Source organism: Equus przewalskii, chromosome 3, assembly GCF_037783145.1.
Source record: "Equus przewalskii isolate Varuska chromosome 3, EquPr2, whole genome shotgun sequence".
Taxonomy (NCBI): Eukaryota; Metazoa; Chordata; class Mammalia; order Perissodactyla; family Equidae; genus Equus; species Equus przewalskii.
In genome coordinates, this window is record NC_091833.1 from 114100012 (window position 1) to 114114980 (window position 14969).

The window sequence follows — 14969 nt, forward strand, 5'->3', positions numbered from 1 at the left end:
TCTGTGAACATCAAAGGAACTGGGCACAGAGAGGTTAAGTGACTTCCCCAAGGTCACACAGCCGGTAGGGTCCGAGCTGGTCCTCAGTGCAGCTCCTCTGACCCAGCCATGTTCCTTCACAGCTCAGCTCACCTAGCTGGTGGCCGCTGCTCACGCTCATTAGTTCCATTAAGAGTTTTCCTACAACCTGGGTGGAAATTACTGTAACTGCCACACCCCAACCACTGAGCAGGAAAAAAGATCAGAGGAAAGAGGCCTCAAAGGAGCTCCTTTCGGACCGAGAAGGGAGGTGGCCCTCACTCTGAGGACCCCGAGTTCAGGACTCCTGCACACAGCTCTCAGCACCTACTCACACAAGTCTGCGCATGTTGCAGTAGCCAACATGGCACCCGCTCCCCTCCCCTTTCATCCCCGCTTACTGAATTGTTAGCTTATTAGCCTGACGTTGTTAGCTAGAGAAGGACAAAGAGGACCCCGCACTGGGGCGCTCCCTCCATGACAAAACCAAAGGACTCATTTTTAAAATCACTTATCAAACACTCCCTCGCCATCAGGACCAGTTATGAAGTGCCTCCTGTACGTAGAGACCACATTCTTGATCCCTACACCAACCCAGCCAGAGAGAGACCACTGCCCCTATTCATATGGGAAATGGAGGCTCAGAGAGGTTAATCCTCTTGCCCAAGATCACACAGCCATAAGGAACTGAACACAACTTCAGAAGCCCTGCAGGTTGACCCAACCACTTCGGCAGAGGAGGAGACCGAGGAGAAGCAGGACTCACTGCGGCCACCGCCAATCCTCCCGAGGGAGGCGGCCCATTTAGTCAGACAGTCCTGGCAGGAGGCACCTGCCCAGTCACGGCTGAGGGAGGGGCAGACCCGAATGGGAACCCAGGCTCCCAGTGGAACCCAGACCCAGTGGAACCCTGGCTCCAGAGCCTGCAGAGAGGCAGGCTGCCGTCCCCAGGGAGTGAAACCAACAGCCAGAGCGCGCAGTGGCGCTGGCTGCTGGCTCATGCCTTCCTCAGGAACTCCTTCTGCCGCCCCTCTCCCAGCCCCATGCCCCATACACAAGAGAGCGGGGCCTGCATCCTGACTCCTCCTCACGAAGCCTTCTGGTCAGGCGGAGCCGTCAGGCGCTCTCCTCTCACAGCGCAGCCCGTATCGGTGCCGGCCGACTGCCTCCCTGGGAAAACGGAGCCCCGGTCAAAGCAGGGCTGCTTCTCAGACCTCACTGCGTCCCCAGTCTCTAGTGAGTAGGGTCAGCTTAAGGAGCATCTACACAAATACGGACACTATATATGGACATAAAGTTCTAGGAGACCACAGATGAGAGAACCATACAACCTGTGTGGCAGAGTCAGGGAGCATCGCAAAGAAGTAACATGAGAGCTGGGCCTTATCGTATGAATAGGAGTTCTCCAGACAAGAAGAGAGGTGAACATTTCTGGGAGAGAAAACAGCACATAGGGAAAAACCTAAGTATGAAGACGTGTCTGGGGAACACAGAGGTGGCACAGCGTGGTGGGGAGAGGGAGAGGTGGCCAGGGAAGCCAGGCGGTGAGGAACTTGTGAGGTCATGGGAGCAGTGGGAGCCACGGATGGCTTGCGGAGGAGGAAAATGGCAATGCTCTCATTTGTTGGGACCACACTCTGACCCTTTGAGGGGCTTCTTGCTGTGAAAAGAGAGTTCCCCGCAGGCCCTGGAGCGGAGATGTTCAGCATGACAGACCACGTGTGAGAGTCTCAACAACAATGGAAACTTTGCAACCATCCGTAAGCCTCAAAGAGTGTTCTCAGAGCAGTGGGTCTCCTGGGAGCAGACGATGCCTAGCGGAGCAAGCATCCTGAGGAGTGGTCCTGACCACCCCACCTCATCCCCAAACCTGCCCCTCCTCCTCATCCATCGGGGGCATGGAAACGTAACCCACCTGCCCAAGGTCCTGGTGGACAAGCCAGCTCCTCCCCCAGCCTCGCCCCACACCAGTGGGTCACCCTGAGTTAGGAGGGAAGGCCCCCCTTGAGCCCCCATATTTACTGTGGGTGGAGCCCTGAGTGAGGGGCTGAGGCCCCCCCTGCCCTCCCAGACCTCCCAGTCTGGTCTGGGAGGGCAGGGGCCATCAGACGGGACAGTAGTGTGTCCAGCTGTGCCATACAGGGAAGCTCAGGCAAGGGGCTCTCCCCGCCCTTGGTCTAGAAGGAGCTGGCCAGCTGAAGGAAGGGCGTTACTGGAGAGGGAACAGCACGAGCAAAGGCCAAGGACAGGGTGCCTGTGAGTGTGCGTGGAAGGGGTGGGGACGGCGGAGGAGGGCCAGCGGCGAGATACAGTATCTCTGGAGCTTAAAGCGGCGGGCAGAGGCTGGCTGAGAGCCCAGGCCGCCAAGCCATCAGGAGACGGGCAGACCAGGGTGTGTGGCGAGGGGAGCTGTCTTGGGGGGGGCGGGGGGGGGGCTTCTAAGGCGAAAGATTCCAGCCTAGCAAGCGGCCTCTAACAGAAATGACAAGGAGCCCAGCAGCAAGGAGGGTGGAGTGACGGAGCGACGGGGCCGGGGGCGAGGGCGCGGCGGACAAACGCAGGCCCTAGAGGCCGCGGGCCTGAACGCAGGGCGCCCTGCAAGGTGCCCGGCCCCGCAGGAGTCAATCCTGTGCGCCATCTCCGGAGGCCGAGTGCGCCCAGGGCGCGCCGGCCAGTCAGGAGGGTGGGTACCAGCCTTTCTTCCATCTCTCCAGCCTCCTCCCCAGAGCCCACGTGGGCACAGCAGCGCGGGGGTGTGCGTGGCAGGGGCCGCGGCAGCGTGTGCCGTGCGTGGGGTGGGGATGCCGGCAGGGCGGCCTCGCCCTCTCGGCCCCCCGTCGCCGCGGCGCGGCCCGGGGCTCCATCCTCTGTGCCACCTCGGCCCCGGGATGGGGGACCCTGACCTACTCAGCAGATAGGACACGGAGGGAACCGACCGGCCACGCCCCCCGCGCCACTCCCGGGAGGCACCCGGTGGGTCCCCTCCCCCTCCTTGGCTCAGGGGCGGAATGAGGAGAGGAGTGGAAATGGGGGTGGCGTGAGGGAGAGAGGGAGACTGTGGGCGGGACGGGAAGGGGGCGTATGGAGCGAGGCGACGCAGAGTCCTCCTGCTGGGAGACGCCGCGGGGGGATTTGGAAGGGGTGGGGGATGGGAACGGAAAGGTGGGGGACCTCGGAGGTGAGATGCGAGAGCGGCAGGGGACTCAGGACGGGGTGCGAAGGCTGGAAGTGGGGAAGGTGAGCGATGGGGCGGGGCGGCACCGGTCACCGCGTCCCTTGCCGCCGGGTCCGCCCATCGGTCGCGGGGTCCGCGGATCCCCTTTGGCCAGCGCGCGCCTCCCACCCCCCAGCGCACCTGTACCCACCTGCTCGGCGCGCAGGCCCGAGCCGGGCAGCAGCAGCAGGCGTAGCGAGCGCAGCCCCGCGCCGCATCCTCCGGCCGCCCCCTCCCCGCCCCGAGCTGCCGCTGCCGCCGCCCCCGCCTTAAAAAGGACAAACGGAACAGAAAAAGGATGCGTGCAAAAATTTGAAAAATCGTAAAAAGCAAATGAAGAAGACGGGCAGAGGTGCAGGCGGCTCGGCAGGGCGGGGGTAGAGATGCAGCGGGGCCGGTGACCGTGCTCTGGGCAGCCGGCCAGCGCGTGCCGCACGCTCCCGGCTGCAGCTCCCGGGCTGCCGGCGCCCGGCTCGCGGCGCGGCCCCGCCCCTCCCCCGGGGCGCCCCTCCGATTGGCCCGCCCTCCTGCCAGTCAGAGGGAGGGCGCGGCGCTCGCCCCGCCCCGCCCCCGCCCGAGGCCGAGGCCGGGAGCGGTTCCGCGGCCGCGAGAAGAGGCGCGGGGAGCCGGAGCCTGCGCACTGGACCCCGGGGCCGAGCTGCTGCCCCGGGAGGGGCTTCGGGCTCCAGACAGGGCTGACGGCCCCGGGAAGCTCGTCCCTGCCCTTAGGGGGCTCATATCCAGTCGGGGAGGGTGGTATATATAACCTGGGACCCTGGCCATTCTAGGCCATCCGTGGTCCAGGAAGACACGACCCCCGCGGGCGCTGTACCCTTTGCACAGGTGGGAGTCTGAGAGCTAGAGGTTAAAGGAGAAGGTTGAAGCTGACACAGCTAGCAAGTGGCAGAGCTGGGTGTCTTACTGCTGAGCCCACAGTCTTCACCACTGGGCAGAGCCACGTCACCGAACAATAGTAGAGTGAACCATGTGATGTCCAGCCGGGGCTTGAAGGAAGGGTGGGATGTGGCTAGGCGAAGATTCGTTCATTCACTTTCGTTCAACCGATATTTATTAAGATCTAGAGATACCACAGTGAACAACAGAGAGAAGGCCGCTGCCCTCCTGGGGCTTACGTTCTAGCAAAGAGAAGGGAGGGAAGAGCATCCACATAAGGGAACAGCATGAGTAAACACCTAGTTGGAGGAAAATGTGGCACATTTGAGAATCTAGAAAAGAGCCGTGTTTCTGGGCCACAGAGAGGCAAGTGGGGGAAGATGAGGATGGGGAGGGAGGCAGAGGCCCGCACATGTAAGGTCTTGTAGGCTGTGGGAAAGAATGTGGAGTTTATCCTGAGACTGTCTGACCAGGGAAGGTGGTCAGATTTACATATTTAAAATATATGGGTCCAGATATGCTATGTTAAGCCCCAGTAACAAACCAACCCAAATCTCACTGTATTTCTTGCTCACACTGCATTTCCCGTCTGGGCCAGCAGGGGGCTCTGCTTGCTCTAGTGACTCAGGAGCCCATGCTGATGGGGGCTCTGTTTTCGCTGGGTACCCACAATCGTTTTGACGGTATGAATGAAAGGTGGCAGTTCGTACTGGCTTTTAAAGCTTCCACTTGGAAGAGACACATCACTTCCCCTCTCGGTTCCCTGGCCAAAGGGAACAGGGCAGCCCCTGACCTGAAACAGGGAGGGAAAGTGCAGACCTCCCAGGTTTCAAGTAGGAGCGGAGACCTGGGGTATCTGTGGACTGATCTGAGACTCTCATTGATAGAAGCACTAGCTGCCTGGGGAGCGTGGTCCGAAGGAGGCAGGTGTCGATCAAGGAGGCGAGGGGGTGTGGCTTTGGTGACAAGTGAAGCGGAGCATCGAGAGGGTCAGGGGGTGGAATTGGCAAGACCTGCTCAAGGCTTGGACAGGGTGGGGCCGGGTGTTATGGGTTGGATCATGTCCCTAAAAAATCATACGCTGAGGTCCTAACTCCCAGTACCTCAGAATATGCCCTTATTTGGAAATAGGGTCCTTGCAGATGTAATTAGTTAAAATGAGGTTGTACTGGAGTGGTGGGGGGCCTTAATCCGAGATGACTGGTGTCCTTGTAGAAAGGGGAGATTGAGACACAAAGACACACACACGGGGAGAACGCCATGTGAACCTGAGGCAGAGATCAGGGTGATGCACGGAAAGGACAAGGGATGCTGAGAATGCTGGGAAAGTCCCGGCAGCTGGGAGAGAGGCCTTCAGAGGGCACCTGGCCCTGCCAACACCTTGATCTCAGACTTCTGGTTTCCAGAACTGTGAAACAATAAATTTCTCTTGTTTAAACCACTCGGTTTGGAGCTCTTTGATACATTTATATATATATATATATATATATATAATCAGTTAGGGATTACATTTGGCTGTGAGTAATCAAGATGCCAATACAGCTATACAATGGCTTACACAAATGAAGTGTTTTTTTCTCACTCAGCAAGAAACCCAAAGGTTAGTAATCGCTTATTTTATCCCCTTTTGCTCCTTCCTCCTCAGCGTGTAATTTTCTTCCTCGTAGTATCCTCACAGTGGCAAGATGGCTGCCCTTCCCCCAGCATCCCATCACCATCCCAGTTGAGAAGAAGGGGAAAGGTAAAAGGCACACCCCAACCAAGCTGACTCCCTGCTCCCTTTAACTCCTTCCCTGGAAACTCTTCCCAGAGACCTCTGTTTTGTCTTTGACCAGAACGATGTCACATGGCCACCCTTCACTTAAGGGAAATAAAAAAAATTTAAGGAGGGCACATTGCTGCCTGAAACAAAGTCAGGGTTCGGTGAGTGAGGCGGAGGGGAGAATGGATTTTGCGCAGGCAACCAGCAGTGGTGGGTCCAGGTTTGCTGGACCTGGAGCTTCTACAATTTGGGGGCCCTCTTTAAGAGAAAGAATACAAAATTACAACTACAAAATTAGGTACCAAAGTAAATATTTAGAATAATTAAAAAAACCCCACAATATTAAATGTTTCAAGCTGACAGATATCACAAACATTACAAAACCCAGAAAACTAATATAATAATTTTTTAAATTAACTACCTGACATCCACCTTTATAATATCTTTTTCTACATTTCTTTGGCTTCTTCATCCCTTTGGATTATCTCTTCCTAGGACAATGACTTTGTAATATTTTTTTCTAGAGAAAAAAAAGATAATTCAGAGTACTCCTCCAATGAGGGAATTTTTTTCGGTGTTGGTTAGAACACTTTCCTTCAGCCTCATAACGCATTATTGGTAGTCACGTGTGCTTTTAGGATTGTTGTCAGATTTGGGAAAACCTCTATCATTCTTTCATCAATGAACACTAAGCTTTGGAAGAATTACTCTTTATTTCAGTTTCCTTATTGTGATCGTGCTAATTTTCATGGTAAAAGGCAACTGTACAAATTCAAACCAGGAGACAACTGGACCAGCGCTTCCTCAGCCTCGGGTGTGTGGGGAAGCACGGGACAATGCAGATGCCCAGGCTCCCCGCACCCCGCGGAAGCAGGGCCTCTGAGGACCGGGGCCTGGGAAGCGGTGTTTTTCTGAGTGCTCCAGGTGATTCGGCTGTCTGCCGAAACCCGAGAGGTCCCCATTCCGGTGATTCCAAGCTCGCCTTGGTCCACGCCATCAGGACAGCCCTCCGAGGCCAGTACCCTCTCTTTCTCCTGATTAGGGATGAGGAGGCCCTGGGGCCCAGGACACGCCGCAAGCAGCAATGTGGGAGTCTAGAGCCCGTCCCTCTCTGGAGCAGCCTTCCCTGGCACCGTGTGACTTGTGGTGTGTGAGCCCAGGCCTGGAAGTCACAGAAAGACAGGTTTCAGCTCAACGGGAGGACCAACATTCTCATCAGAGATGCCACTCTCTGAGAAGTTGTGAGTGCCCATCCTCGTGATGGGTGGTTCACTCCTGAGGGTGTCAGACAGCGGATGCCACCAGGGTAGAACTCAGGTCCTTCCCCGCCTCTGCAGGAGCCTGGCTGCCTGGGAAGGATCCGGTCTTCCACTCAGTAGCTGGTGACCTTAGGCAAGTTACCGACCTTTTACTTTCCTCCGTTTCCTCATCTGTAAGATGGGGCTTATAATGGCAATGGTGGGTTTGGATGGGGGTTAAATGGGTAAATATGTATATGAATCTGTATTAGTTATCTAGAGCTCCGTAATAAATTACTGCAAAGTAGGAGGCTTCAAACAACAGGAATTCGTTCTCTCACAGTACTGTAGGGCAGAAGTCCCCAATCAAGGGGTTAGCTGGGGCGTGCTCCCACTAGAGGCTCAAGGGGAAAATTCTTTCTTGCCTCTTCCAGCTTCTAGCGGCTCCAGGCGTTCCTTGGCTGTGGTGGCATCACCCCCATCTCTGTGTCCGTCTTCACGTGGCTTCTCCTCTGTGTCTGTCTTCTCCTCTTTTCTAAGGACGCTGGTTGTTGGATTTGGGGCCCACCTAGATAATCCAGCATGGTCTCATGTCAAGATCCTTAACTTAGGGGCCGGCCCAGTGGCGCAGCGGTTAAGCTTTCACCCTCTGCTTCAGCAGCCCAGGGTTCGCCGGTTCAGATCCCGGGTGTGGACATGGCACCGCTTGGCAAGCCATGCTGTGACAGGTGTCCCACATAGAAAGTAGAGGAAGATGGGCACGGATGTTAGCTCGGGGCCAGTCTCCCTCAGCAAAAACAGGAGGGTTGGCAGCAGATGTTAGCTCAGGGCTAATCTTCCTCAAAAAAAAAGATCCTTAGCTTAATAACATGTGCAAAGACCCTTTTTCCAAATAGGGTCACATTTACAGGTTCCGGGAAGGTATTGTAAATCACGATTATTTAACTACAATTGTGCTCATTCCTAAGGAGAAGGAAAAGGTGCTAGGAGATGACAGAACTCGGAGCTTGGCTTGGTCTGAGGTCAGGAAGTTTGCCTTGAGGAAGTTAGCTCTGAGTATTAGCTAGCTGGATGAAGAGGAAGAGGAAGAGGAAGAACGTTCCAGGGAGAGTGAAGAGCGGTATGAAGGCCCCAAGTTTGGACTTGACCTTCCAATTGAAAGGGAGCCATGGAGAGTTCTTGAGGAAGGGTAAGCGACGGGATTAAAGGAGGCCTGGTGAGTGAATGCGGAAAGCCAGGCCGGCCCCGCCAGCCCCACCGATGCTTCTGCAGACACCTGCCTAGGCACCAGGGACGTGGCTGGAAACAGCTGGTCTCCGCCCTCAAGGCCTCGTGGGCCCGTGGAAGAGACGGAAGATAGATCATTATGATGGGCTAGCCCAGCAATAGGAGTGCAGGGGAAGGGACTCCTGAGGCCACTTTGGGAGTCAGGAGGGGCTTCCTGGAGGAGGAAACACTTGTGCTGCGGTTAGACAAGGAGGGAGGAAGCAGGCCTTAGAAACTGAGGAATGTAAAGTTCAACAATTTGCCTAAGGTCAACAGCTGGTAAGTGGCGGAGCAGGGATTCAAACCAGCCAGTCTGGCTCCCGCGGTGGCAAACACCGCCACAGCCCCCTGCACCTCGTAAGCACAGGAAACTACTTCTGTGCTGCGGGGCAGATGCAAAGAGCAAGCTCCAGGCAACCCCCTGAGGCCGAGGGGCACCAAAAAGCCAGTGCCGGGCAAGGAATGAGGAGTACCAGGCTTTGTCACTGGCCAGCCGTGAGTTAGCTGTGCCCCTGGGAAAAGCCCCAGCACCTCTCTGAGCCTCAGTCTCCTGCTTGTCAAGTAGAAATGATGCCACACTCCACACCTTCCAGACAGTCTGAGATGTGGATCCTGGTTCCACCATTTGCTCCCCGTGTCACCTGGAACCTCAGTTCCCTCATCAGAGTCATGGGAAGAACGGAAGCTACTTTACAGGCTGGTTAGGCTGTTTAAACAGATTATGATCGCGGCGCACCTAAGACCGAGTTGGGGCCATGCCGTGTGCTCAGGCGGTGAAGCTGCTGGTATTGGTAGCAGAAAAGCCCACCTCCTTCCGTTCCTGCAGCGGAGGCACTGCTGTTCCCATTTTCTAGATAAGACAGCGGAGACCCAGAGAGGCCGAAAAGGATCTGGAACCTACAGCCGGGTCTCTGTGACCCTCCGTGCTCTGAGACCTCCATGCTCTCCATCAATTCACTTTCAAATCCAAAAGGGTGATGATGAGAACTAGGCTGCATGAAACAGCTGTGTGATTCCATTTATATAGCTTTATCAAAGTGACAAAACTATAGAAACAGAGAACTGACTAGTGGTTGCTAGGAGTTGGGGAGAAGGAGGGAGGCGGCTGTGGCTTTAGCAGGGGAGCAGGAGTTCCTTGTATGGAACTGTTCTGTATCTTGACTGCGGCAGTGAGCACACGAACCTCCACATGTGATGGAATTGCATAGACCTACACGCACACACACACACACACACACAAGTTCACGTGAAGCCAGGGAAGTCGGGATGAGGTGGGGGGCTGGTACCAGCATTAATGCCTGCCTTGTGATATTGCACTATAGTTTTGTAAGATGGTACTTGGGGGGAAACCGGGTACTGAATCTCTCTGTATTATTTCTTACAACTGCGTGTGAATCCACAATTATCTCAAAATAAAAAGTTTTCAACAAAGACAATGGTGAACGTTAAGGCAGCTGACCAAGGCTATTGCCATGGACACGGCTCTCCCCTGGGCAGGGAGATGGGCACTGGGGGCCTGTGGGATTTTTCCAGAAACAGGGTGGGGCCACCATGAGGAATGCCCTGGTTCATTATGATCCTCACAGGGTGAGTCTGGCCTTCTCGGCCGAAAGGTCCCCACGCCAGGGCGTGCGTCTTTCTTCTCTTTTCCTCCTTTCAGTGCAAACAGCTTTCTGTGAGCTATTTCTGGTTCTATCGGTCATACATGCTCATTGTAAAGAATTCAAACAGCTCTGGCAGCTCTAAAGAAGAAAACAAAGGTCACCTTGAATCTCGCCACACCAGCGCAACCCCATGAGCCCTCGGGTGACCAGGCCTTCCTGCCTCGCCTCCTGTGCAGACACATGCGTGTGGTTTACATGAAAGGGCTCTTTTTAGACACGATGTTTTTATTATGGATGCTCCCCGCCTCCCCACTCCCATATCACATTCCCCACCAGGTATTCCGTGTTAACAACCTCACTCGTTTTGTTTCATATTTTTCGCCATAAACATATGTAAGTATGTACTATATATGTACACGCACACATTCACACACACGTACATTCACACATACACATACACACACACACAGGGGCTTGGGGCATGTTTTACAAAATGAATCCATCATAATCACCTGAAAATCCCTGCTAGCATCCGGAGGGAACTGGACTCATCCTTTTGAAAGGCTGATGGCACCCGGGCTGTAGGCATCATCTTTGTCCTTGCCAACTGACAACAATGGGCAGTAAATATCCTTGCACACGTGTGCTCAGGTGTCAGTATTTTTATTTGTACGGATGGATTCCCAGAAGCGGAATTTCTGGTTTGAAGGTTTAAACTTTTATTTTAATCGATGCTGACAGATTACCTTCCCAAGATTCTCTGACATGTCACCCTTTTGCCTCAACATACGTATTTCCTACATTCCCATCAACCGATGCTACAGCGGGCTGTAAATGTGGCCACCCTGATGGGTATAAGGTGATATGGGCTTGTGATTGTAGTTTGCATTTCTCTGCCTACGGGGAGTTTGGGGGACCCTGAATATATCTGCCTTTAGATTTTCTCTTTTGAGAATGGTCTTCTCATATCCTTTGCCCGTTTCTAGTTGAGGCCTCCTCTTTTGTCCATTTTTGGGAACTCCCAGGAGAGCACCCCCCCTTTGGCTGTCATTGGTGTTCAAGCCTTTTTCCAGACCTAGCGTCCATCTTTTGACTTTGTTTGTGGCATTTTTTGCCACACAACAACCACCCTTTTATATAGTCAAATATGAAAATAGGTCTTTCACTTTCTTTTTCTTTTTTACGTAGCTTCTGAGTTTCATTCCTGGTTAGGGAGTCTCCAAGACATCTAGGCCGTCCACGCAACCTCCTAGATTTTCTTGCAAGTAGGGGAAAACTTGGTTTCTGCGTAACAGTTGTTATGCGGTATTTATTCACAGTACAAAAAATAAAAATGTGGCCTGGCTGGCAAATGTGACCTCAGAAAATACCTTTAAGTAGACAAGTTTCCTATTATTAAAACAAGATTTTAGCCTGAAATATTGCCAAGATTGCCGAATAATACATGTAACACATATATTCTCCAAATCTCAATAAAAAGGGTTTCCAAAAGTGTCAGTTGCATTTGTATACTGACTCAAAAAAAAAAAAAGGCACACATTGAAAAAAAAAAGACAGTGCAATTATTCTGTGCGTGAGAACCGTCAGGGACCTGAGAGGGCTCCCACGACCACAGCCCCTCCACGCAGTAGGAAATTTTAATCACCCTTTTTGAGAACAGGCGTGGGACAGAGGACAAGATCCAATCAGTAACTGTTCCGTAGGAACTTGTGTTATCAAAAGATTCACTATTTCAGGACTTTACTATAGTCAAGGAATAAAAAATAATAAAGTTAACATTATTCTACCACCATTCAACTTAAGAAGTAGAACTTTCGCCTTGTGCCATATGCCTGTCCCCAGTTGTACCCATTTTCCTCAAGTGTGTATATCTTTTTCCTAATTTCATATACCTGGCATGATATCTATATTATTCTTCCACATTTTACCTTTTACTCAGCAATGAGTTTTTAGAATTCATCCATTTTTATACATGTGGCTGAACTGTGAATAAACATCCTGGCAGTTTTTTTTCTATTTAAACAATGTGACTATGGACATTTGCGTTCATATCTTCTGATGCGCATAGATCAGAGATTTCAAGAGCAGGGTTTCTCAAGAGTGGAACTCTTGACATTTTGGGTAGGATCATTCTTTGTAGAGGGGAACTGCCCCTGGCCCCTACCCACGAGATGCCAGTAACACCCTCCCACCTAGATGTGACAACCAAAATGTCTCCAGATAGTGCCAGTGTCCCCCAGAAAGCAAAGTTGCCCCTGGTTGAGAACCACTGTCCTAGAGTACCTACCAGGGGAACGGAGTACGAGGTCACGGGGCACGAACATCTTCAACTTCACAAGATGCTGCCAAATAGTTGTCCAAAGTGTTTATGCCAACTTATCATCCAACCAACTTATTACCCAGCTCCTCTGCATCTTTGCCAGCATCCAGCATTGGCTGAATGTTAAGTTATGGCCCGTCTGGTGAGAGTAAAGCGGTGTCTCAGAGCAACTTAACTGCGAATTCTCTGACAGCGGATCTTTTACGTTTTTGGCTATTCGTAGTTTCTCTCAATGAACATGCCTTTGCACGTGTCTTGGCTATTTTTCTATTGGCTTGTCTTTTTCTTATGGCTTTCCAGGGATTCTCTCTTTTTTTTTTTTAAAGATTGGCCCTGAGCTAACATCTGTTGCCAATCTTTTTTTTTTTTCCTTCTTTTCCCCAAAGCCCCCTAGTGCATAGTTGTATATTCCAGTTGCACGTCCCTCCAGCTCTGCTACGTGGGATGCCGCTTCAGCATGGCTTGACAAGCGGCACCAGGTCCACACTCAGGATCCGAACCAGCGAAACCCTGGGCCAGCCAAGCGGAGCACGCAAGCTCAACCACTCGGCCACAGGGCCGGCCCCCAGGGATTCTCTTTATTTTTTGGATACTAACGTTTTTCTGGGCATATGTTTTGCACAAATTGGTATTCTTAAACGTCTTTCAGTATAGAATGATAATTTTCCATGTAAAGGTCTTGTATATCTGTCAATAAATGTATTAGGCATCTTGTTCTGCTACCGTAAATGGTGTCTTTCTTAAAATTATAAATGTTCTTTGTGTGATAAGTGGAGGATTCTGTGTGTGTTCATTAAACAAAACTGATAATAGTTGTGTTGTTCAAATCTTCTCTATCCTTACCAGATTTCTTTTTACTCTTTGGCTTATAAATTATTAAGATGTATACTGACACTTCACACTCATTTGGATGGCTGCTATCAAAAAAACAGAGAATACCATGGGTTGGTGAGGATGTGGAGAAATTGGAACCTTTGTGCACTGTTAGTAAGAATGTAAAATGGGGCAGCCACTGTGGAAAATGGTATGGTTATTTCAAAAAACTAAATATAGGATTACCATGTGATCCAGCAATTCAACTTCTGGGTATATGCCCAAAAGAAGTGAAAGTGGGGACCTGAACAGATATTTGTACACTTGTGTTCATAGCAGCGTTATTGACAATAGCCAAATGGAAGAAGCAACCCAAGTGTCCATCAGTAGATGAATGGATAAATAATATGTGATACACACACACACACACACACACACACACACCTGGAATATTATTCACTCTTAAAAAGGAAGGAAATTTTGACATGTGCTACAACATGGCTGACGTTATGCTAAGTGAGATAAACCAGTTGTGAAAGAACAAACATTGTACGATTGCCCTTATGTGAGATCTCTAGAGTTTCCAAATTCACACAGACAGAAAGTAGGATGCTGGTTGTCAGGGGCTGGGGAGGGGAGAATGGGGAGTTATCGTCCATTGGGGACAGAGGTTAAGTTTGGGAAGAGGAAATAGTTCTGGAGGTGGATGGTGGGCATGGGTGCACAACAAGGTGTATGTGCCTAATGCCACTGAACCGCACACTTAAAATGGTTAAAATGGTAAACTTTACGTTATGTATATTTTACCACAATAAATACAATTTAAGAAAGAGGGAAGTTGAAACGCCCCACTGAGATAGTGCATTTGTCAATCTCTCCTAGTTTTCTCAATCTTTGTGCCAGATATCTTTGTTTCATACACTGTGCGTGCAATTCTAGAACTGTGATCTCTTGCGGGTGAATTTATTATTTGGTAGTAAACGTCTTTATCCTAATCATGATTTAATCTAAAGTTCGTTTTGTCCAATATTAAAAGCTCCCGCAGCTTTCTTTTACTATGTCTCTTTTCTCATCCTTTGGCTTCAACCTTCCTGTGTCCTTCTCACATTCTAGGCGTGTCTCATGGAAACAGCACATACTTGGGTTTTGTATTTTTATCCAAGGTGATGCTCTCTGATTTACCCAGCCAGTGTGTTTGTCTGCACGGACGATGATTATGATGATCTTTGGAACTATTTCTACCCATCTGATTTTGTATTTTTACTTGCCTAGCTTTTTCTTTGCTTCTCCTTTTTCTCCCTTTTTTTCCTTCTTTTGGATTGCATGAACTTTTTTAACTCCATTTTCCTCTGTTTGAAGGTTGTGCAGTTTATTTCCGTCTTTATTTTGTGAAACTTAAATTTATCAAAATCTCGGTCATCATCTCAAACAATAAGTACTTCACTGTCAGTCACTTCTCTCCCACGTTACATGGGCTTTTTGTCCAGTGGTTTAGTCCCAGCTTCTATTTTTCTTTTACTCTACAAAGTAGGCATCACTAATTTTATAGACACAATATGTATTATCATTCAGTTTTAAATATTTCCTGTTTCCCCTGGCTTCCAGTCAACCCCTTGATTTCTTCTTTGACCCATGAATTAATTAGAAATGCATTGATTAATTTCCTAATATTGGGGGGATTTTTAGACATTTTGTTGTTACTAAATTCTAATTTAATACTACTGTTGTAAAAGAATATACTGTGTGGTTTCGTTCCTTTTAAGTGTGTGGAGACATAGTTTATGGTCTGGCACATAGCCTATCTTCGTGAATTTTCCATTGGTACTTGAAAAGACGTGAT

The 14969-nt window shown here is 50.8% G+C and overlaps 1 protein-coding gene across 3 annotated transcripts in view; it reads right to left on the minus strand.

Annotated features, from left to right (window-relative positions):
• JAKMIP1 (janus kinase and microtubule interacting protein 1) overlaps positions 1–3695 on the minus strand; it is a 147806-nt gene extending 144111 nt beyond the window's left edge. The window contains exon 1 of one of the 3 annotated variants that reach the window (XM_070613297.1): positions 3384–3695. The gene's annotated coding sequence lies outside the window, so the exon portion shown is untranslated. The remainder of the gene's footprint in view (positions 1–3383) is intronic. The other 2 variants (XM_070613299.1, XM_070613303.1) reach the window with 2 other exon arrangements.
• Between the last annotated feature and the right edge of the window lie 11274 nt (positions 3696–14969).